The 24,086-nt window shown below is 38.8% G+C and overlaps 1 protein-coding gene and 1 long non-coding RNA gene across 2 annotated transcripts in view; one reads left to right on the top strand and one right to left on the bottom strand.

The window, feature by feature from the left end:
- The window catches only part of LOC143737618 (neural-cadherin), a 394,396-nt gene that overhangs the window by 70,934 nt on the left and 299,376 nt on the right, over positions 1-24,086 (top strand). The gene's annotated exons all lie outside the window — the stretch shown is intronic.
- On the bottom strand, positions 15,236-16,186 carry LOC143737629 (uncharacterized). The gene is made up of 2 exons (XR_013203686.1): positions 16,111-16,186; positions 15,236-15,407 (listed from the first exon to the last, which is right to left on the bottom strand). It is a non-coding gene; the product is annotated as an uncharacterized LOC143737629 (long non-coding RNA).

The raw sequence follows: 24,086 nt of genomic DNA, 5'->3' as shown, positions 1-24,086 counted from the left end.
TCTAAAGTTACTCTACTCTGCCTTTGTATTGTCAGCAAAAAGTGAGAAGTCATGCCAAGGCAAAAGGCAGTAGCTTCCACATTATCAATATTTGGTTGCTGATCACCATTAACAGAATCATTATAGTAACACCTGTATAAAATCTAGTGAGCATGACATTTATTTTGTATAATTTACAATTACTTAAAGCATCTACTTATTGCTATTCTGTGCTTTAGTTACATTCTGATGTTATCATTAATACATTAGACACTTGTTGCTTCATTATGTTGTATTTGTATGCAACAATAAACCTGTGTTGCTTCATTTCTATTGCTCCCTGTGATATACACCCGTGTCGGCTCAACCGTGTTCAGGGTGCTGCTAAAGGCGCCGGGGCACTTTGGCAGTTTTGGCAGCTAGATGCATGAGTGTTTCAACCAGGTCTGGTACCTGAACTGGGTGAGGCGGGGCTTTAGTTCTTTGTTGTATTCACCTGTTATGGCATGTGTAAAAATTTTCTGTCAACTCTGCATATATCCTTCGCGATCGATATCGCACGTTTGTCGATGGAGTGGGTTCTGACCATACTAAATGTTCTGACCGCGTTTGTGCAGGACAAAGCTCTGATGGCATCAGAAGTCACAGGTACTGATGGCAGCTGTACAAAGTACACATGCTACACCGTAATTTCAATTTGAATGAGAGTAAAACAAAGGCAGAACACCGTAATTTCAATTTGAATGGAGAGTAAAACAAAGTCAGAACACCGTACAATCTGAAAGGTAGCATTATTTGATAGAACACTGGTATAGTAACTTCATATTGACACGTGGCTAAAAAAAGACAGAGTACCGTAACTCAATATGAGCGTTCCAAAACAAAGCCAAACAGTGGTAACTGGTGTTACGTGTTCTGCCTTGGTTTCTCATGGGCTTTTGGAAGTTACAGTTAAGACAACCCATTATTTTCTCGCAAAAACAACGGAATAGACTCAAGATACTTATCCACATGATAAAGGAGGTCTTGAATGTGTCAAAAATATCAATAACTCTTTGGTTTTCGATCAAAAACGAAGTTACGGTCTTTTGCCTTTGCCCGGCAGTATAGCAAGTAGTCCATTAGCAGACACTTTTATCAAAGCAACTTACAGTTCAGGAACAATCCCCCTGGAGAATACTGCTGTTTATTCTAACCCTTTCTGTGGCACATTGGTGATGGCTTATGGATCACTACTTACAGGGTAAGGAGGCTTCAGATTACCAGCCTTGAGCTTCAGCCACTACATCACTCAAAGTGTAGCCATCATGCAATTCTACAAGAAATTGCACCCTCATTGCAAGGTTTTGCCAAAAGATGTTATTGAAGTCAACTGGTAAATGTTATTACCATCCAAGGTGCTTTTGTAGTTCTGTATTGAACACAGACTAGATTTTCTGCCTCCAAATTGTAAGGTCACAGAACGCTGAATGAATCGCACCAGGATCCTGAGTTCTTCCAGCCCTCTCACACCAGACAAATGCATATGTTAGAGTTGTTTAGTGCTGAATGTCCTGCATTGATTGAGTCTCCTTGTATTTGTGTTTATTCCCATCAGTAGTAGGAGCAGTGGGGGAGACTCAAATCAATCCCAGTCAGGCTATACAGCAGCCAAAGGTGTAGGTGGGTCGGGCCAGGGGGCCATGGATGTCCAAGTGTGGATGATTTTACTGAGTGTGTGATTGCTTCTCGTCAGGTGGGCCAGCCCCCCGTCACACTCTAAAATGAAAAAAACATGATGCCGACACCAATCACAAAGGTGTAGGTGAGGGGACAGAAAATAAAGCGATAGCATTCCCGTTATTTTTGATGGGGTGAAGGGAATGCCCCTAATGCTTTGCTGTGAGGATATGTGCATAACTATCTGTGTCCTGCTGGAAATACACATTACTGCAGTCTGTTCTGGCCTTGACATACACACTTATCCAGTTTCAGTTCTGGACTGATTCACACCTCACAAAACTCACACAAACATTCTAGACAACAGTTGTGAAGCTTTTGTACTGTACTATTACTATTACTATAGATAGTGCAACATTTCGTTTAAGAGAGATGTTTGTGTACATTTTCTATTGATCATAGCAGCAGTTTTTGATCAAATGTTTATCAAATATAGGATAAGAACATTATAACTCAGGCATTTGTTAGTCAGGCATTTGTCAGTCCATTTACACCATTTCAATATTTTTAAGAGCTGAAACGGGTGCCTACATAAATCTATTACTAAACTGGGCACTTATATGATACAAACAGCGTGTGCAAATGAATGACGCATCACCTGAAGTAATTAATGCTTAATTCTTAAATGTCCTTGATGGCAATAATAACACTGCAATTGATGTGCATGGGCAATTTTTGTATCCAGTTGTTAGTGGTGATTTTTCCTTAACAGTTGGAAGAAAGAAACAACAACCATTGTAGTTTAACAAATACATGTAACAGTTTTAGATCTATAAAGATCTATAGTTTATTGATTGTTTTAAGGATTTTGGGCCTTAACATTTTTAATGTCAGCTTTGTGATACATTACTAAAAAAGTTTTAATATCAAGAAATTACCAAAATTTATTTTAATATTAGGGGTTACAATCAGTTTTTGAATCAAGAATAGGTATTCAGAAACAACCAAATTCATGTTTAGTTAATTGACTGCTAGCTAGTTTTGTTAACAAGTCCAAGGGTTATCCAATCTTTTCTCCAAATAGTGTATACACTCACCTGCCACTTTATTAGGTACAACTTGCTAGTAATGGATTCTTCATACCATAGATTCAACAAGATGCTTGAAACATTCTTCAGAGATTTTGGCCAATATTGACATGATTGACATGCACCAATGCTAAATTGTCTATATATCATAATCATTTGTTAACAACATAATTACTTCACTGAGCTCATTGTTTCTACCTTAAATTGATACATTATTTAAATTAATACCTTGTTAGCTAACTTTGTGCGAGTAACAACGAGTAACTTGGACACGGTCACCTCTGATAACAGATCACTCTAAATTGAAATGTAGAAACCTGCATTTTCTGTAAAGCTGCTTTAAAACAATATATATTGTGAAAAGCGCTATACGAATAAATGTAAATTGAATCGAATGATAGCGTCATGCAGTTGCTGCAGATTTGTTGGCTGCACATCCATGATGTGAATCTTCCGTTCCACTAATCCCAAAGGTTCTCTATTGGATTGAGATCTGGGGACTGTGGAGGCCATTTGAGTATAGCCAACTCATTGTCATGTTCAAGAAGCCAGTTTGAGATGAATTGAGCTTTGTGACATTGTGCGTTATCCTGCTGGAAGTAGCCATCAGAAGATACTGTGAGTATTTATGTGTCATAAAGGGATGGACATGGTTAGCAACACTACTCATGCAGACTGATGCTTTTAAAAAATACTCAGTTGGTACTAAAAGGCCCAAACTGTGCCAAGAAAATATTTCCCACACTATTATACCACCACCAGCAGCCTGAACCATTGATACAAGGCAGGATGGATCAATTCTTTGGTGCTGTTTACACCAAATTCTGAGCCTACAGGCCCTATAACTATACAGATAATTATAACAATAACTAGCATCCACAGCAGCATTTAAGCGTATGCTGCAGTTTTGTCGTCTGCTGCTTTAAATGATCAAGCTCTTTAAAGTCTAGTGGGTTCTGATTGGCTGTCACTGTTTTTATTGTTCATCAGCTGGGGAAAAAACATTCTGAAAGTGATTGATTCAAACTGAACCGTTTATCTGTGCCTTGGTGTGAATGGTCCTTGCCATCTGAATGTTGTAGCAGAAACTGAGACTTATCAGACCAGGCAACATTTTTCCAATCTTCTATTGTCCAATTTTGGTGAGCCTGTGCGAATTGAGCCCTCAGTTTCCTTCTTCAAGGTTGGACATGTTGTGCATTCAGAGATGCTCTTCTGCATACCTCGGTTGTAATGAGTAGTTATTTCAGTTACTGTTGCTTTTCTATCAGTCTGGCAATACTCCTCTTACCTCTGGCGTGAGGATTAGTTTTTAACGTGCCATCAGATGAGCATATGGTAATGATTTTGTAGGTGTGTGTGTTGCGAAACAAGCTTTGAAAATGCATGGAAGATACAGGTTCAGAAAGATGTGTGTGTATGCATGAGTAAATGTTTCTTAGTGCTTTAGGGCTTTGTGAAAATGTGCATGTAAGATTATTTGGTTCAGCAGAGGCTTTGTTGGGGGAACCTTGAATCATGACTTCCTCATTCTGCTTTTAAAATCACACACATTTCAGACAGCGATGAATAGATAAAGTAAAGTCATTCATTTTTCATTGTTGCTGGCTACACCAACTTCCATATTATTTTTGTATTAACCCAATACTGATTTTCATCAGTGGATAAATAGTTTATGCACACAATAATTGATGCTTGTGTGTCTCACTTTACCTTTATTATTTACAACTGCACGCATAAAGAAACACAAAAGCCAACACTTGAAGATCACACATATGGAAATGTGCATACATTTACAATATTTATATATACTTCATCAACAGTATCAGGGACACAGGAAATAACGCTTCCTCCAGGCTTTGTGTCTTCCAATAATAGCCACAGTGTCTTACACATACACAGTTTAAAACAGTCACAGAGAGTGTTTAGTGTGACACACTCATACCATACACAAACTGCAAGGGATGACACCCCAGATTAAATCCATGGATGTGTGAAATGCGTGAAAGTGTGAGCATCGCTCAAGTACTAGAGAGCTAAAGAGAGCAGTCACGCTCTGATGAAGACAGGTAGCTGGCCACTTGCTGCTGGCTCAGAGCTCCAGTAAAAAAAAGTGCTGTGATTGGCTCATTACCTACAATTACACACATGGAAGATTTGCGGTGTCTTCCAGACCCTCTAACGGCAAATGGCGAACACATTTAATCCAACTAACACATACTTGCATAGCTTGTATGTGTCTAGGCAAGGGATAGTAAAGTTAGAAATTACCAGCAAAATTACACAGGTTGATTGAGATGGAGAGAAATTCACAGCGGTTGAGTGAGAGGGAGAGGAAGAGAGAGAGAGAGAGAACGTACGCTACTCGAAATGAGAAATGAATAAAACATAACACTGTCCTTGAGGATGGGCCCCATTGCAGTGCTTTCAGTGGCATGTCAAGAAACACAATTACATGCTTGATGAGAGAACCAATGCAATTTAGCGCTTACACTCAGATTACAGCAGAGAACATGAGGTACAGTGGCGGCTTGCTAGGGTTCATTTGTATTCCCGCTGTTCTTAATGAAAATGGTGTCTTATGCTGCTGGGTCCGAGTCTGATTCTCGACCGTATTGCAGTCCCAGTGTCCTATTCGTCTGATAGTCCACTGCAAAGCCAACTTAACGGAGTATTTGACCAGAAGTCAAAGGTAATGTACTGTATATTGTCAGTCCGAAGGAGCAATGCAAATAACATAATAGGGAGCAAGGGTACTTGACAGTAAGGGAATAGGGAAATGTACCCACCAGCCATTGTGCACCGTTTTAGTTCTAAAAACGAGTTGAGGCACTGGCATTTTTGAGTTTAATTAATCTCAGCTGTGGTTGGTTTGCAAGTATAAAGTGATGGGTAATCCAATTATCATGACCTTGGGTTATAGTCAAGAAGATGCACAGTATTACCAAATGGTGCTTATTTTCATATTAAATAGTGTAACAGACATTTATCTGATATTTTGGGGGTTTTGAATCCACCTTTTTTCTACGCCCCATGACGCTTTGCCCGAATTATGAGAGTAACCTCCATGAAACTGTAAACCATCAGCGAAAGGTTAGTTCTATGAACGCAATAAGTATTTAAAAAAACTGGGTACAATGAGATGACATTATTCTACTCACTCTTTAACCACCGAACATTAAAAGGAAATTTAGTGGAAAAGGAAAAGTGTAAAAGCATTAACAAATTACTTTAGAATTTAAAGTAACTTTAGAATTAATTAAGACCATGAATAACCTCAAAATCTAGATAATTTTGCTGCAATATTACGGAGTTCAATTTCACTGTAGTAATATATGTCTGTATCATGTAACATGTTGCCTTAATCAAAAATGTTATTTAACTGGTATATTGAGTGATAATATTTCAAAGGGATTTTTTGATTTCTGTCATTTCAACAGACAATAAATATTGTATTTAGCTGCTTTAGAAACTTTGCAGTAAACACTGCTAATAGGGGTTATAAGTGAAAAGTAGATGTGTAGAGACCCTGTGAATAGTACAACAGTGCCCTCCTACTTTTTCAGAGGCCTTTATTTCCATAGTATTTTTCCCTTAAGGATTTTTTAAATGTATTTGTTAAAGAGTTATGAGCCATGAACCAAATCAGCCAGCTACAAGTTGAATCACAACATGACAATAGGACAAAAATACAAAGGAACAAGTCTGTGTATACTTAACAGTTTTAATGAGGGAAATAACTACAATTACATGAAGCATTGTGAATGACATAATCCAATTAAAAATGACAGATAAATATAAAACTATTGATCAGATTTCAACGTCTATGCCTTTTAGAGGCCATATTTGTTGGCCTCATAAGTGTTTGTGGATGTCTAATTTGACAAAAGTAACATTATAAAATGTACTGTTATTCCTTGTGAGGTGTAAATTACTGTAATCTCTTTCTTACTTTTGAATGTAACTATTCATTTTTCTAAAATGAGGCAATCTCAGTGACGGATGCAACTGACAAATGCGATCTCCAGAGGACACAGATTTCAAACTGAGATGGAACACAGCTTTTGAAATTTATTAAGGCCCATTCTCATCAAGAATGACAACTATAAGTCAAACGCTTTTAGCATCCAAACCAACGGGAGATGACATTCTATTATAAGCATGCAAGTTATGTCATCTACCACTTTAAATGCTTAAGCTGTTTAATGTCAGGTAGATTCTGATTGGTTAGTGAATGTTTTTAATCGTTCATCCAACTGTATCGTCCCTCTGTGACGTTATCGTTATAACTAATTTGGACTTCCCTATTTCCATAGAATTATAATGATTACTATATATAAGCTATTGTAACTATATAAACTAATATAGTTATTGTTATAGTTATTGTTATACTTGGTGTAAAGTGGCCTTTAGAATGCAGCAATTAGATCACATGCTAAGTTGTTGGGTTTTCTTCTTGGTTTCCACTTGTTTCATTTTACACTGAGTCCTCAGCCAAGCCTGAATCACCACCATTTGCTTTTCCTCAGGGTGCGTGCATCTCTCCCCTTCTCTTTCTCTCTCCTGCATCCTTATTAAAGCGGGCTTGGGAAGTGCGGCCAACAGTAGTGCACATGGCCAGCATCCCCTGGAGCGCCGTAATCTCTGCGCTTTCATCTAACTCTGCAGGTGTGAGCGATCCAGCCGAATTTCCCCAGGTGCCCATCAGTCTGTTGAGCAGCAGAACAACTCATGGAAAACAACGCTTGTAAATGATCAACCATCTTTGATTATATGAAAATGTCACTGTCCTAGTTTCCAATGCAAAGATGGGCTCAAAACATTTTATATTAGAAATATCAAGCTGTTGCTTTTAAGCACACCTTTAAGACATGTACAGCATTGCTTATTGTAGTGATACAAAGACAAAGCCCATAGTGATGTTTTTCCCAATTGCTATGTTGCTCACCAAAGCTGCCTACCTCAGGTTTCCTTCTTTCCACTGAGGCACTGTCAAGAATTTTACCTGCACAAACAAGAGCAAACACAACACCTTCTGTGTGGAGAAATAAAATCCCTTAACAGGGGAACTCAGACTAGGGCTTGTCCATCTCTTTGGCCCTGCGGTCATGGCTGAAGGCGTGATCCTGTTCCACTATCTGCACACTTGAAGCCCCCTGGTGCCTCATTAGGTCCCCACAATCACAGTCCCCAATAATGTCATCATAACGTCTTTACGCTAACAGTGAGTCCCTTATTGAGACTAATGGGGGAATTAGGGGTTGCTCTTCCTGGGGCCCTGAGCCATGTTTCTTCCTGGCAGTTATATAGGCTGACCGGAGAGCTGCACAGGTATCAAGGCTAGTCCACAATCTCTCTTCACTTCGTCCCAAAGGATACACTGTATTTGAGTTAGTGAGAGAGAAAAATACAGAGGTATGAAACCAAAACAAACCTTAGTGGCGTGCCAGTTTTATTTTCGTTTTTTTATATTTTTTCCCCTCCTTTTTTTTCCACTGATTTCCCAGGATCCACAACTTCTTGGCTCTTTGCACAGGGGGCAACATCCCTGGTTCTAAGAAGCAAGGTTTTTTTTCTGTTTCTTTGTCAAATCGAAGATAAAAACAAAGGTGGTGAGGAACAGACGAAGAGTGGGGGAAGGCGAGAGAAAAAGATCTGTAGTGATGCTGGACGTAATGGATCTGTTTATTACTGTATAATCTGCTCTGCACAATCCAGTACATGTCAGGGTGTCACTGAGACTGCTGTCACTCAAGACGACATGAAAGAATGCAACAACTCTCAAGACATCTGGCAAGCTGTCTTCTCTCTCTCTCTCTCTCTCTCTCTCTCTCTCTCTCTCTCTCTCTCTCTCTCTCAGGCGGCTATAATGTAGGAGAGTTGAAGGCTGGGAGTATTTCTGATCATTTTCAGTGTGCTAAGCTGGATTTGTGGCATATTTAAGGAAACACTACACAAATGTCACAAAGATAATCTGTGCTTTTAGTGCAGCAGAAGAGAGATGTGTGTGTTTTTGGGAGGTGGGCTAGATGGGGTGGTTTGCTGGCCTTTTGTAATAATGCCTGATCCCTTCCTGTACTGCTCTACTTTTCCTATCACTTTCCTCCCATTTATTGCAAAGACTTACTGATCTACACTGTTGATATTTCCATCCCTTTCTGTCTAACAGCCAAGAACACACTCACGCGCTGGGAAGATCAGAGTCTGCACAGTGTGAGCTCAAATTATTCCTCTTAATGCTGGTTCCTCATTTGGAGCTTGATGGGGTTTAGTTCCAGTTTATACAACTCTGCAGGAAAGCAAAAAACAATTATATCAGGGACAGAAAGACAACTTCGATTAGCTTTCAGAGGATAGTTGAAATTCCTCCCAATACGTTCATGCTCCTGTTTTTATATATTATATTATATTATATTATATTATATTATATTATATTATCTAAAGTACACTATTATATAATGACTTACATAAATAATATGTAAGTGATGTTATTCAGACACTATAAAACATTTTGTTTTAAAAAAAATCATATTTTAGATTTTGAGACAGCTGTGGTATGTTTTTTTGGTTTGTTTATTTTTTTTTTTTTTAAACAGCAAAATGAAGCAGCATTATAAACAAAATGCTGGAAATTCTGTAGAGGGAAAATAACTTGTAACATTTCTATCCCTTCTTATCACACATCTCACATCCTGTACCAGTGGTTCGCAACCGTGTTCCAAGACCTAAAAAAGCTGTCCTGTACCTTTCTCTGTACCACAGTGATAAATATGACTGTTGACCTATCCTGTGTATTATCCTTCCTTCTAGTCAGTGGATGACCCGGTCATAGGGTGACAGTGTTCGGCATAGTGCTGCCCCACACACAGCTGTCACAGCTACTCCCTTCCACTCATCCAAATGTTCATCCCACAGTACATAAATCATAAGGATTACAGTTATGGTACTTTTTGGGGGTGAACAATTGCTGTTATGAGATAAACCCCTTCCTTTTATCCAAGTTAAATGTGTTATGACGACTGAGCCATTCTCTTTACTAGCCTATTACATTTTTTGTTTTATTGTATTTGAGATCCAACGTTAGTTTTGGCCGACCAACTTGACGAGTAAATTCCCTGTATTCCACTGTGTTCATGTGTTTAGTTTCAATTAACAGCAACATCTGATATTGCCTGGAGAGACACAACTGCCTTTATGAACATTCCATGAACATTTGCTCAAATTAAAACAATTCTCCTTGATGTGCATTCAAAGAGAAGCCTAAATGTTTGATAGACACGTCGCATTGCAGCACATAAGTTAAGAGGTTTAGACACTTACTGAGTGTTTATGTGCTGTTTCTAAACCTCTCTGACCGTCTGCTGCTGTGTAATTTGTGAGGCTCTGCTGGTTGACACGTCTGCTTCTTTTATCGGTAAAGTAGATAATCTGATCTAGAATGAGTTTTCAGCAGTGAATATGTATGAATAAACACGTTTGTTGTTTCGTGTGATGTGCTTCAGAATGGCATTGAAATGTATTATTTTTTAAGGACAGATAAAAACAAATACACTACCATTCTTTTTTTATTAAAATAAATTAATACTTTTATTCAGCTGGAATACATTAAATTGATCAAAAGTGACAGTTTAAGCATTAGTCATTTATAATGTTACAAAAGATTTATCTTTCAAAGAAATGTTCTTCTGAACTCTCTACTCTCTTCAAGACATCTTAAAAATGTATCAGGATTTCCACAAAATACAACTGCTTTAAGAAATAAATGTTTTTTTGAGCACCAAATCAGTATATTAGAATGATTTCTGAAGGATCATGTGACATTGAAGACTGGAGTGAACACAAACTTTGGGGGTCCATGCTTTATTGGGAATTTTTCAAAAGACAATGATTATTATACTGTACAAACTGTATATGCTATCCCCTTGCACTAACCCTACCCCTAAATGTACCCATCACACAAAAAATTCTGCATTTTTACATTTTCAAAAAACATAAATTAGTGTGATTTATTAGCTGTTTTCCTCATGGGGACCAAAACATTTCCACACTAAAATGAAAAAAAATATATATATATATACATCTGAATTACTGTCCTTGTGTAATTTCATAGGGGTAACTGGGAACACACACACACACACACATTTTATATACTTTATTTGATTCCACATTACAAGTCAATTTCATTTGGAATCAAAATTTTTGAATAATCCAACAGATTAAAACAAAGCAGCACATTGTTATGGATTACTAGAGTTCTAAGGGTACAGGAAACATCGTATTTTCCAAATAAACATGCTTCCTATAATTGCTGAGATTGAACAGTACTTTGCCAACTGTTTGGCCCCTGTTTTAGAAATCCCCCCAATACAAAGTCCACAGACCGCCAGCCTGTGTACATGACCTAGGCTACTAAACACTAGCACAATAAGTCGGCATCTGTACCCAAGGTTCTCAATGGTCGATATCAATGACTGATATTTTAGAATCTTAGAGCAGTAAGACTCCTCCATAAACAAATCAAATGCACATGACACCTCAAATAGTGTAACTTTTTTGCCATTCTGAGAGATATTAACAATATCGGGCGTATTAGCAATTCCTAAAAAAGTGTTTGCAGGAGAGTTAAACCATTCGGACTGTACGGTAGTGTGTTTAAAAATCTGCTCCTCAGCCACGCAGGGAATCTGAGCAGCAATGAGGTCCACGAGTCTGTCGTGTCTGGCAATATACAGTCCTTTCAGTGCTGAGCAGCTGTTCATAATGTGGGCTACTGACTCCAGGTGTTGAGGGGGGGGGGGGGGTATGCAGCATACAGAGAGGCGAGTTGGTGGAGGGAAACCACAGTGATAGGTTGTATTTTGTAGGAAGAACCTGCAGACGTGCTTTCACACAGAAAGTGAGGATCTCCTCACTGATGGTGGCATTGCTGTAGATAGTGTGTGATACGGAGTGGTCCGCACAGGGCAGTTTTGCCAACTTTCCCTGGAGTTTCAGACTGGAGCAGTACTCCATATTTTGGACTCTGTGAATAAACAAGAGAGTCTGCCTTGATGTTCTAGGCTGGAGCAGATGAACAGTATTGTTATGGTGCAGCATGGCTTCCACGAGGACAGATGGGTCCTCTACGACTGCATCAGAGACCTCTACAGGTCGATCGTGAGAGCTCCACTTCAGTTCAGTACCTGTCTTCCAGCATAGGTCATTTAGGTCTGGCCAGTCTGATGACACACCAAATCCCTGTGCCCGTCCATCTAGCTTTCCATTGGTCTTTCTTTTAAAACCCAGGAAGCTATCCTCCCCAGCGCATGCGTGTAGCACCTTCCGTCTTTTAAAATCCAGCAATAAGGATGCTCTGGCCATTTTCCTCACGTTGATGTCATCACAGTTCAGCATGTTGGTGAGGTGAGACTGTCTTTTAGCGGTGTACTCCCACATGTCTGAACAAGTCTACTCCCACACACACACACACGCACACACACACACACACACACACACACACACACACACACACACACACACACACACACACACACACACACACACACACACACACACACACACACACACACACTCACACACACACTCACACACTCACACACTAGTTTGTTGTGAACTTGACAGTTGTGTTTCCCCACTGTTAACTTTAGAATGTTTTAAATGTTGCTGTTTGTTGGTCTAGTGAACCACATTCTTAACTGTCTGTGACTGTCTGCTCTATTATCAGCTTTATTGTCAGCAGTTTTCAGGAATAGCAAACAACTGCTTGTACTTTTTCTTTAGCATGTATTTTCAGGATAGTTTATTCCAAAAGGCAATCCTCTCAGTGTTCAATTTACAGAGAAAGGAATGAAATATCATCCAAAATTGCATAGTCTTCTTGACTCATATATTGTTTAGACTGCCAAGTTAAAACATTTTGTCAGAACATTAGATTATAAATAACTGATTTCTGAGATGATAATTGAACACCTCTCACTGAATTAAACATGAAACAATTATAACATGTGACAATGAAGCATACATCTCTGTCAAATGTTTGGCATGGTTTCAAATACTGTTTGTAAGTTTTTATAGTGCTGTAATCAGTCTGACAATATTACATTCAGCCTTTTCAATGCTAAATTCTCTGGTTCTGTGAACATCTAATTTTCTGAAGCACATTTTTGTGTATGACCAAACTGCATTTATTTTTTATTAATCAGTATTTCTGTTTTGCTTTCTATTAAAAAAAATATTCTTATATTTTCATTTTTGGGTGAACTGTCCCTTTAAGATGTTTATAGTGAAAATCAACACAAATATATTAAATGTATTTTCCCCCCTTAATTTTGCAGTGAAGGTTGTAGTTTTTCTAGTTTTCCAGCATGTTAATGATTAGCACCATCTCTTTTTAGAATTAGATTTTGTGCTAGGTCTGTATAGGACTAATTTGCCACAGAAAGTATGTTGTAATGGTGTACTCTGTGCTCTTGGTACTCTTTCATCTAATGACCATTAGTTGCATGATATTTATGAGGTATAATTTAAAACCGATAATGCTGTGTTAATTTTTTTTAAAAAGGTCAGTTGATCAAACAAAATATATCCAGCCAAGAAAGAATCCTTTGGCCAAATGTACATGCGCCTCGAGTCTTGTTTGCAGCTTATACAGTTTTTATTGCTTGTGCAGTTTTGTTTACATCAATCCCATATGTCCTGGCACACTCCCTATCTGTCTCACTCTTTCCCAACTCCGCCTCTGCAGAGCTGTCCGTAATCATGCCACTGGGGAAAGTCCTACCCACTAACAAGCCACTTACCTGCTTTTCATAGGAGCCTAGCAAGAGGATTAGTAGGGATACAGAGAGAGAGAAAGAGAGAAAAGGAAGGGATTTTCTTTCTGTATGCCTGGATGGTCATGCCACAGCTCTCTTCATGTCAGCATGATCCAGGGTTGAAGGGCAAGCCAATTAAGCGGTAGGTGTTCAGGGTGAAACTAGTGAGTTTCAGACACATAATGTGTAAGCAGATAGAGTTTTTGTTGGAAATGCAAACAAATAGGGGCCATCTACAATACTGTGTATATATCAAGTCACCTTTATTTATATAGTGATTTATACAATACAAATTTCTGTTTCAAAGCAGCTTCACAGTAATAAGCAGAAAAATAACAATACGTGATGCATCAGATATGAGACAAATTCAAATTTACAGAAGACAATAAATTGCCATTATTCAGCTCAAGTCAGTTCAGTGTTTAATTCAGTTCAGTTTAATAACTTTGTAAAGTTATTATTATGAAATTAGTTCAGTTTGGTTATAAGCAGCTCTACAGAAGGCATCCAGTTCAATTCAGTTCCATTTTTGTTCTCATCTGATAGTGTCAGTGTAGTCAAATTGATAATATCACTGAATATTAAGGGTATTTTAAACAGCAACCAGGCAAGCCAAACGCAACAGTGGAAAGTGTTAATATACCACTAGCATGATTACAACTAATTAGCCAGAATGTGGAGGTAGTTATTATGCAGTGTTAATGTAAGGTTACTTTGAGGCTACAGTATGTCAAAACACTTTTGCCAGATGTTTACAGATTTTTATTTGGATTCCTCATGATAGCAAATTGCAGTACATACAATCATCCTGTGTGTTTTATGATTACTTTTTTCATATGACTGAAAAGTTATATATAACAACACTCCCTCTCTTGAAAACAGTGAGGGGATTTCAAGTATCAAATATATTTGCGGTTCATCTTTAACACACATGTTGTCTTTTGGACGTGACCCACAAACCATTGGTTGAATGTCGGATGCATAAGGCACACAAAATGGGAAACACTTCAGGAGTTTTGAAGTCATCATCTTATTGTTTGAATTTTTATACTATTTCCGTCACTATTTCCGTGAGATTTCCGTGAGATGTATGTGTCAAGTTCTTTAACGATCCGCCTGGAAACAGCCGTCGTGATGCCAAATCCCCTCATGCAAGAAGAAAGCCTTCATGTTTACAACTGTGACAATGAGCACTTATTATGATCAGCTAAACACTGTATTTTCAAAAGTATGTTAAGTTTGCAGAACCATTTATGCAGTAAACTTGCACAACATTTTTGAATGAACACTTTATTAGTGTCAAATCCCTTTTATTGATTGTCTGTCAACTCTTAGTAACTTTATTATTCATGGCCACAGAAAAATACCCTTTTCTTAACATCTGTGATCACATCATTAAAGGGACTTTGATTTACAAGCAGTGGCCACAATCAAAACTCACATGAATGTGCACAAACGTTTTATTTAACTAAATCAACATATAACTAATCTAAACAAACACAATCATGCATACATGGGTAAAATGGAAAGTAAAATTTAATGAAACTGGAAACAGAAACAGGGGAATGAAACTATGGAAAAGGGTCATTTAACTATTTGACCAGAACCATAGTCTCAAAGTGCAAAGCACCTTGGTAACAATGGTTAAAAGTAATGGAACATTTGAAATCTTGTATAAAACACTGAACACACCACACAAACAAATTCATTTTTATTAGCCTTTTTATTTAATTAATTGTAGGCAACTCTTTATTTACACTTCAATGTCCTCTGACGCCTGAATATTTTGTCGTCCAGTCCCTCCTGCCCGGTCTGGCACATGTGAATTGGGTGACGGCGGCTGTCCCCATCTGCTGAGTAAGAGCACCTAAAACAGAAAATAAAATCACAGTGCAAAAAAATTTGCATTTAAGTTAAACAGGAGATTATATTTATTTGCATTGGTACATTCGTGCCGCGAGATGAAGTATGTAACGTGGGGCTGAGCCCTCCCAAGTTCCCCCTTGATGCCAGGCCTGGTTGTCATAACAGTGCGCGCAAAAATCGTGATATCGCATAAGCACTAGTACATTCATATTTTGGATTTGTATTACGACGAGATGGTATAATCAGCATTCCCAGTTACAACTCGAGATAGTTCTGCATTGAATAAAGTAAAGTAAGTCATGTCTTCTGTGTAATTCTGGCCCGCCGCGGTCACTTCTGTGGGTAGCGCTAGGTGGAGCACTATGCTAGCGTTGGTTCCGCCGGTGTTCTCCGGCGGTCAGAAGAAATAGCGGTGCTGTGTTAATAGATTTCCCGACACAAGCAATGGGTAGGCTACAGACATGTATTTTGAGCTAAATATCACGCAAATAGACTGGACTCGGAGGTTTTGCTAACTTTATAACCTAGAAGAGAACTACAAAGTAGGCCTAGGCTACTTTTGGCAGATTTTGACACAGTGGTAAAACAAAAATCTATTTCCTGCAGCACTGTGTCGGTTACTATACTAACCATCATGTTAACGATCAGTCTAACAGTATTTGATTAGGTACAATTCATTCATATCAAACATTAAGCAAGCTTACCTTTAGGCTTGTGCCAAGGGTCCAGAAATGAGCTGTGTCCAGTGCAGTACGTTGGTATAACACCCGTTGATCTCCCGGTCAACCAAAAATCTATTAATTTTCAATCATATTTCCCGGTCAACTATATTCGATGCATTTTCAATCATATTTCCCGGTCAACTATATGTCGATGACTTTTCAACAACACTGTCGTTTCCCGGTCAACTATAAATCAATTACTTTTCAACACATTCAGTGATCGCCCGGTAAACCAACTATCAATGCTTAATTAACTATAGATCAATATTGTTCCAATATCGTTGCCATCAACATTAATAACATCAGGTTTTCATCGACAGGGTAATGGTGATTCAACATTAATTTTGCATTGAAATTTCAATATCAACCATAATGATGATTCAGATGGAAAAACAATGTTTATTCAATGTTGGCTTGATGTCTGGGTTAGCTATTGAATGAGTTCAGTAGTTTGATGGTATTGAAGCTGCAATCAATTTCTTCCACGTTGGATGAAGAAATGATGTGGAACTTGCGATGTTAGCCTGACTCAGTCGTTGTCGGGAAAGAGGAAAGTTACGACATGGCTTGATGTGATGAGGCCCTGTTGACTTAAACCTCCATTTTGTAACAGTGCGTGTTTTTTTTAGCCCTTGCGTCAGTGAAACACCACACTACAGCCTGTAAAACATTTAAATAAATATCAGTAAATATTGGTAACTTAAATAATATAAGAAAGTTACATATTTAAAAAAAATAAACATTTGTTCTATATTTCCCGACAAAGATACGTAATTTAACGTACCGCTCTGCGCTTTGAGAGGGATGTTAGACACGAGCAGGAAAGAGACATTCATTCTCTTTTCTAATATCTTCATGATTTCTCCTGATGTTCCAAGCAACTGACACTTGTTGTATAAGGTCTGAAGAGCAAAGTTTATCTTCCACAGTGTCAAGACATTTAGTATATGTTTGATTTTGTGCTGCCAGTAAAAGCGAAACTAAAAGTAACTACAAATAAACTTGACGCGCCTTACCATAATAACAAGCACAAACTGTGTTAGATAAAATTTAATGTGAAAACAAAAAGCTATCAGGCCTATTATATTAGAATTTTTACTGTGGTAAAGTAGAACAAAACGCTGTAGGACAAATTAAAAGCGAACCAAAGGAAGAATAATCGGCTGACCAGATCGCAAAACGTAATACAAAGCCCACAAATCTTAAATTTATAGGCTCACGCGACGTAGGCCTACCTCTCTCATTCGGCACAAATCCAAATGTTTCCATGGCTGCAATGTATTGTATCATTTAATTACTGACCTATTATTTATTTTGTAAACAAAGCTTTGTGCTTCACGCTTGTCATAATATTCACATAAAACACATTCACGTACAAAAAAATGTGTTTTGTCGGACCACCGCTGATGATTCTCATCCACACATCAGGTGATGCGGTTGTCAAGTTTACCGGCACAGCCCTAGTGTGTGTGCGATCTTGATTAAGTAGCCTAATACTAAAACATTCATTCAGAGAGTTTAGATTAATACATATACAAGGCACTATAAAAAAAAGCACATGATTACATGGGAAAACTGGATACATGATTGTACATATGTGACCGTGGACCACAAAATCAAAAAACCACAAAACCACAAAAAGTCTTATGGGTCATTTTCTTTAAATTGAGATGTATACATCACATGAAAGCTGAATAAATAAGCTTTTCATTGATCCATAGGTTTGTTAGGATATGACAATATTTGGCCGAGATACAATCTGGAATCTGATGGGGCACAAAATCTAAACATTCAGAAAATCGCCTTTAAAGTTCTCCAAATGAAGTCCTTAGCTACGCATTACTAATGAGAGGAAATAAAGGAAATTTACACCTTTGCGAGTTCCCCACAACTAAATTCAAGTGTGTGTGTGTGTGTGTGTGTGTGTGTGTGTGTGTGTGTGTGTGTGTGTGTGTGTGTGTGTGTGTGTGTGTGTGTGTGTGTGTGTGTGTGTGTGTGTGTGTGGTTACAAAACTGTTCCACACATTGATCGAATTCGTCGTCTTTCAGGCAGGGTTCGAATTATGATTTCATCTTTGTGGGGGTCTCTTTAAAAAAAGAAAAAAAAAGTTGCCTACGAGCAGGCGCGGTGTGGTGTGTGTGTTAAATAAATTGCTTTTAACAATTAGGCTACTCATTTCTAATATTGAAATATCAGTAGCCCAAATGCCTTCTTTTGGAAAACATGCTTATTTTAGGCTGTTTACCCTGCACTACGATCACACCGGTGTAATCATTCTAGGCTGGTCCCTGGAGCATACGATCACACCAGTGTGATTAATGGTCAGTGCATCACGTGATCAACTGCTAAATTCAAACGTGCTTGCTTTTTGGCTGGCACTGAGCCAGAGACGGACGCACTCAAGCCCCGTTCACACCGCCAGCGACACGCAGCGACAAAGCGACATGATCGCATTCATTTCAATGGAGCGCTGGCGACTTCCGGCGACACGAGTGACATTGACCGTTGGCGACAGAATGTGGGCGTGTCAAGCGAGAAATTTCAACTTTATGCAAACGAGAAGCGATTTTCGTGAGCGACAACCAATTGGAAAGAAGCCTTTTCAGTGGAGCTCACGTCACCGTCTCGAGTGCAGGCAAGACAGAAGAGTTCCAGTATGATTTCACTGTTTTATATGATTTGACTAACATATATGGATATAATAAAATGACGCATGGAAAAGAAACTGTCGACAGTCTCAGTGAGTCTAATTCATACATTTATAGTTCGAGTGGTGTAATTTTATGATGCAAGTTTAGTAGCCTACTGCTGCAGTTCATTTTACAGTTTCCCCTGCATTGTGTTGACTATTAGGGACAAGAAAATTGATTATTTGTCAAATTCGAATGGCGTTTTAGTAATTTATGATAGTATGAGTGAGTTCAATTTGTTGATTGATCGATCGTTAATCTAGTAAATTATTTAATCCACTGAACACTGCTGTGGTAATATAAAAACACAACAGCATATACTGTTTCTTTTTAGCCTAATTCCTAGTCAAATTAAAATCGTATAGTTGTATATATCACTTGTGATGGTATTTTGTATAGATATGGCCAGACGTGCAGTCTACCAATAACATTAGAGCGACACCACTACGAACGCCCACAAGCGACTTCAGAGTACAGAGCGACATACAGCGACAAAGTCGCTGGCGGTGTGAACGGGGCTTCAGTGCTGACATATATCACAACTACTGAGTGTTTTCAACCACATAATGTTTATTTTAGGTTTCAAACATTTAAATACACATAAGTACTTGCAAAACAAGGATTTTAAGTTTGTAAAATACACACTGATGTTTTTGGAAGCGGCAACAATAATCCTTTCCATTATAAGACGACACGTTTTGTTCATATCAGATACAGATTGTGTAAGTAGCTTTACATTTTACCCTATTCTTCTCCCAGTTCACCGGCCACTTACTTTCATGTATTTCGTGAGAAGTGGAGGAATTGACGTCTGTAAATCCAACAGATACGATTCTCTGAACTTTGAAACAAACTAACAGTTAGAATATTTTAAACTTATGTGTGAAAGGGTTAACATAAATATACCTTGATATATTGAAGGAAAAAGTGCTTTATTTGTAATATAAAATAATGGTGCTGATGAATTTTAGAGACCCCCACAGGTGTATGATTTTACTGCTTTCATGAGAGCTCATCCTCTCTCTATGGGAGCTCAGCTCCCACTGGCTCCCACGTAATTCGAACCATGCTTTCAGGTCATCCTCGTTTGCCGAGCCAGTCTCTGGACTTTCTGTATCATCTTCCCAATCATTTGCAAAAAAAATCATTTACTATGTTCGTTAAATCTTTGCAGTAATTAAAGTTTAAATTGAGCAAACACGCTATCTCAGAATCCATGGCTTTCACCGTTTCCATTGCGGATTGTGTACACTGTGCACACGAAGAAGTCACCAGCCAATGAGAGGCGCTGTAGCAGAAGAAGAAATTATTTTTTTTTACACGAGAAGGGTTTGTTTTAACGCTCTCTATTGGCTTACTGCTCTAATGACGTTGTGGAGAGTTATGAACCCGAAAGGGGGAAATCTAAGCTTGACTTGATACCAAGCTTGAGTGGGTAATTCCCAAAGAGCGGGCAGCAGCGAGCGAAATTTGTAGGCATGTTTTCTGACTTTTTGTTTTTTTGCGAGATTTTGCTGCATCCATTCACAAAAATATTTTTTATATATATTTACGGTAAGAAATTTACAAAATATCTTAATGGAACATGATCTTTACTGAATATACTAATGATTTTGGCATAAAAGAAAAATCAATAATTTTGACCCATTCAATGTATTGTTGGCTATTGCTAAAAATATACCCGTGCGACTTACGACTGGTTTTGTGGTCCAGGGTCACATATGTCAAGTGATTATGGGATAGGGTGTCGGATTAGGATGCACACGCACTGTGTATTTTAGGAAAAAGTTACATTTGTCTGTTTCAGAGTGAATTTAGAGTGAGACTACATTCCTTTGGTTTAGAACTCAGTCTTATCATGATGATTTGTCTTTGTTATCATAGTATCCAGGGACTTGTTGTGGCCTTTGTGGGGGTTGCAGACATCTTAACACCTAGTTTTGTTGTTGGATGAGGCATTTTGCTGGATTATGAATTAAATAAAATGAATAACTGTGTCTGATTGGTCCTTCCGCTACAAATATGTTTTGTGCAACACAAGCTACCAAATTGTATTAGCCAGATCATCAAAGCAGGAACATCACGCATTGAGTCTGCAATTCTGAAGATTTAATTGTATTTAAATTAGTGTCACACTTCACAAATTTGCATGCTATAACAACAACTTTGAACTTTCACAGCATCAAGGTGACAATTTTCACCATCTGTATTCGGACGTGGAGTGTTGTCAAAGTGTGATCAGGGAAGCTGACATTATCATTTACAGTTGCTTGTCAAAAAATTGTGGGTGAAATCCAGTCATTCAACCTGTGCAGTCAGGAGTTTTGTACGAGGTCCCATGCAGATTTCGCTCATGTTCAACTTGTTCACGCAAACTGGGTGCATTTAACATGCTTGAGTGAAAGTGACTTTGGGTGAGTTGTGCTTCATACATCGCTACACTATTGACAGTAGACAATTGACCTTAAGAATGAACGCTGAGGAGAGTTATAGAAATGGACAAAGAAGAGAACTGCAATATTTCCTTCCTGGTCCAAGATGAAGGTACACATCGAAACAAAATGTGAGAACACTCAGACTGGGTTAAAAGAACATCAAAGGGTCATGGCTACGATGCCACCACAATATTAAAAAATTGAAAACAAAACCATGGAGGTCAAAGATGGCAATAATAGAAGTTTGACTGGTCGAATGATATATTATTTTATGAACAGCTCAATATCATTCGGAACAAGCCAAGTGTTGTATCTTACTTAGCAGCACTTTATTGAGCTTTTTAATGTTATGAATGAGTTCCTCTTTATTGCAAAACTATAATAATGAATACAAAAGTATAAAAAAGGTTTACTTGTTAAAAGAACCCTCATTTTAGCAATTAGAATATAGCTTTATTTCAGACTTAGCATGACAAAAAAAAAGTTCAATGTGAATGATTATTATGCTTCCACATCTCTGACTCACACTTTCAAAAACATTGAAAACATTTCTTTCTTTTTTTGACTGTTCGCCAATACTTCTCAAGCTAGACTATAGCTTTTGTGAGGAACAGATTAATACATTCTGAATCTAATCTGTATGTTATCTGAGTTTTACAGGGATGAAGTAATCAAGTGTAAATGAGGTTGAATAGTGTACAGTACATTATGGACCGATTATTTTTTATTTTTTTCTATGCTGATTTTGTTGGAAAATCTGTTTAATTCTTAGTAAATATATTTAAGGTCCCCCTGTAGTCAATAATTGTATCCCTAAAAACTCATCTTTGATCTCCAAAATATTTTTGTCATGCCTTAAAAGAGCTTGAATGTAACTCTACACTCTTGCCTCATTTATTATAAGTGGTTCTATGAATATGCAAATTAGCCCCACCTCCACTCACTCACACCAGCTCAGAGATCAACTCGTTGACGGTCACAGGTTGACTGGACTTGTTACAAGGTATCTTGTGACGTTTTTGAGACTGTCTTTGGTTCACTGCAGTTTTAAGGAGAAAATACTCAGTAATGGTGTTGACTTAAGAATTTGCACATTGTTTGTTTTAAAGCATATTAAAAACAGCACATAGACATATAAACAACATTAAAAACTTGATTTTCACCACATTGGTGGATGTTTAAAGGACCTTTAAGGATGCTGTGTTAAACAGCTGTGTTTTACAACTGACAGGGCTTTAATCTTTTTCTCAACTGTGTGAGGTGAGTGGATCTGGGATTTTTAACTCATAAAAAAATATTAATTCTCACCTACAGGCAAATCACCATCGAAGTCCATCAAGTGTCTTAAAATTAGTCCCCTTTCGTCCTGGGAACTCCGACGTGTCGTCGGGGGAGTTTCCTGACGAATTGGGATCACGCTAGGGAGCCAATTGCCTTCGAAAGAATTAAAAACGAGCCAATGGATATTGGCATGCAAGATTTGCATTACGCGACCCGCCTACCAGCGCGGGTATAAAAGGCAGAAGAAAACATTGCGCAATGCTTTTTGCTTCGGAGCCATCCAGTGTGTCTCTTTGAGCTGCTGTGTCTTCCGAGAAAGTTATATTTAAACTAAAAAGACTACGAGTCGTCTTTGGAAGGCGAGAGAAGATCCTCTGTTGCTGGATTTACGGCGCTTCAAGCGACCATCGTTTCCCGCGGCTGGCCGTTTTCCTCAGGAAGATGGTCATAGACACTGCCTCTCGTGTTTGGGCTTAAAGCACACTGAGGCTGTGATGGGGTTAGAGAGGACTGAGCGGGAGTGACAATCACAGTTCTTTAATAGAGTCAAAAGTCAGACCACAGGTAAACCAAACTGAAAAGTCAATAATAAACAGCAACTGAGGACACCAGTAGAACTGGCAATATCACATGAACATAAATCTCCTCTGTGGTACTGGTAGAGACGAACAGCAGGCTGGTGAAACAGCGGCTCGGAGACTCACGGAACTGGATACAGGTGGCGAGCACCGGGCAGGTAATCAGCCTCAACTTTAAGCACGTAAGGTTTCTGTGGACGTATAGATGAGCACAGGATAATTCCAGTAGAAATATTCCGTAGGACTCACAAGACAGGACAGGACAAGACTGAGAGAAACTCCGGTTAGTGAGCATCTGAGACATCGAACAATCTGACAACAAGACAGGGCAAGAGAGGGTTAGAAGAAGCCAAGATAATGAGAGGAGATGAGGAACAGGTGGGGAGGAATGAGCGTAATGAAAAGTGATAACAGCTGTCAGTAATGAGAGTGAAAGCAGTGTGTGTGTGTGTGTGTGTGTGTGTCCGTGTGTGTGTGTGTGTGTGTGTGTGTGTGTGTGTGTGTGTGTGTGTGTGTGTGTGTGTGTGTCTGTGTATCCAGCAGGGGGAGACAGAGAAGGAGACAGGATCATGACAGAGGCAGCGTTTGTGAATGAGTCATGTTCTCATTGCGGGAATATGACTCTGGCGATGCTGCGTTCGAGACTGAGATCCCTGAAACATGGGGGAGTCCCTTCAGAGAATCCCCGATCTAGTTAATCTGCCGGTTCAGTTCGGCAGACGGCTACTTCGGTAATTCCTGTTGGTGAGCGGATGAGGGTTACCGTGCAGAACGTCCCGTCTGGTAAGAGATCCTCATGGGCTACTCACGCCTCTAGTAGCTCGTTGCCATTGGTTGTCCCTGGGGAGCTTCCGGGACCGCCTCGTGCGGTTCCGTTTCCTCCCGTAAAAGGAAGGGCGGGAAGCGTCCCTGAGACGGGCGACCTGGTCGAGGATCTGGATGCTTCTCTTCGGGAGGATGCCCCTGCAGGCCT

This window comes from Siphateles boraxobius, unplaced genomic scaffold (assembly GCF_051911475.1).
Source record: "Siphateles boraxobius isolate OS27281-9 unplaced genomic scaffold, OSU_SipBor_1 130, whole genome shotgun sequence".
In the NCBI taxonomy this organism is placed as follows: domain Eukaryota; kingdom Metazoa; phylum Chordata; class Actinopteri; order Cypriniformes; family Leuciscidae; genus Siphateles; species Siphateles boraxobius.
Note: the sequence above shows the minus strand (reverse complement) of the source record. Positions and strands in the feature narration are given on the sequence as shown.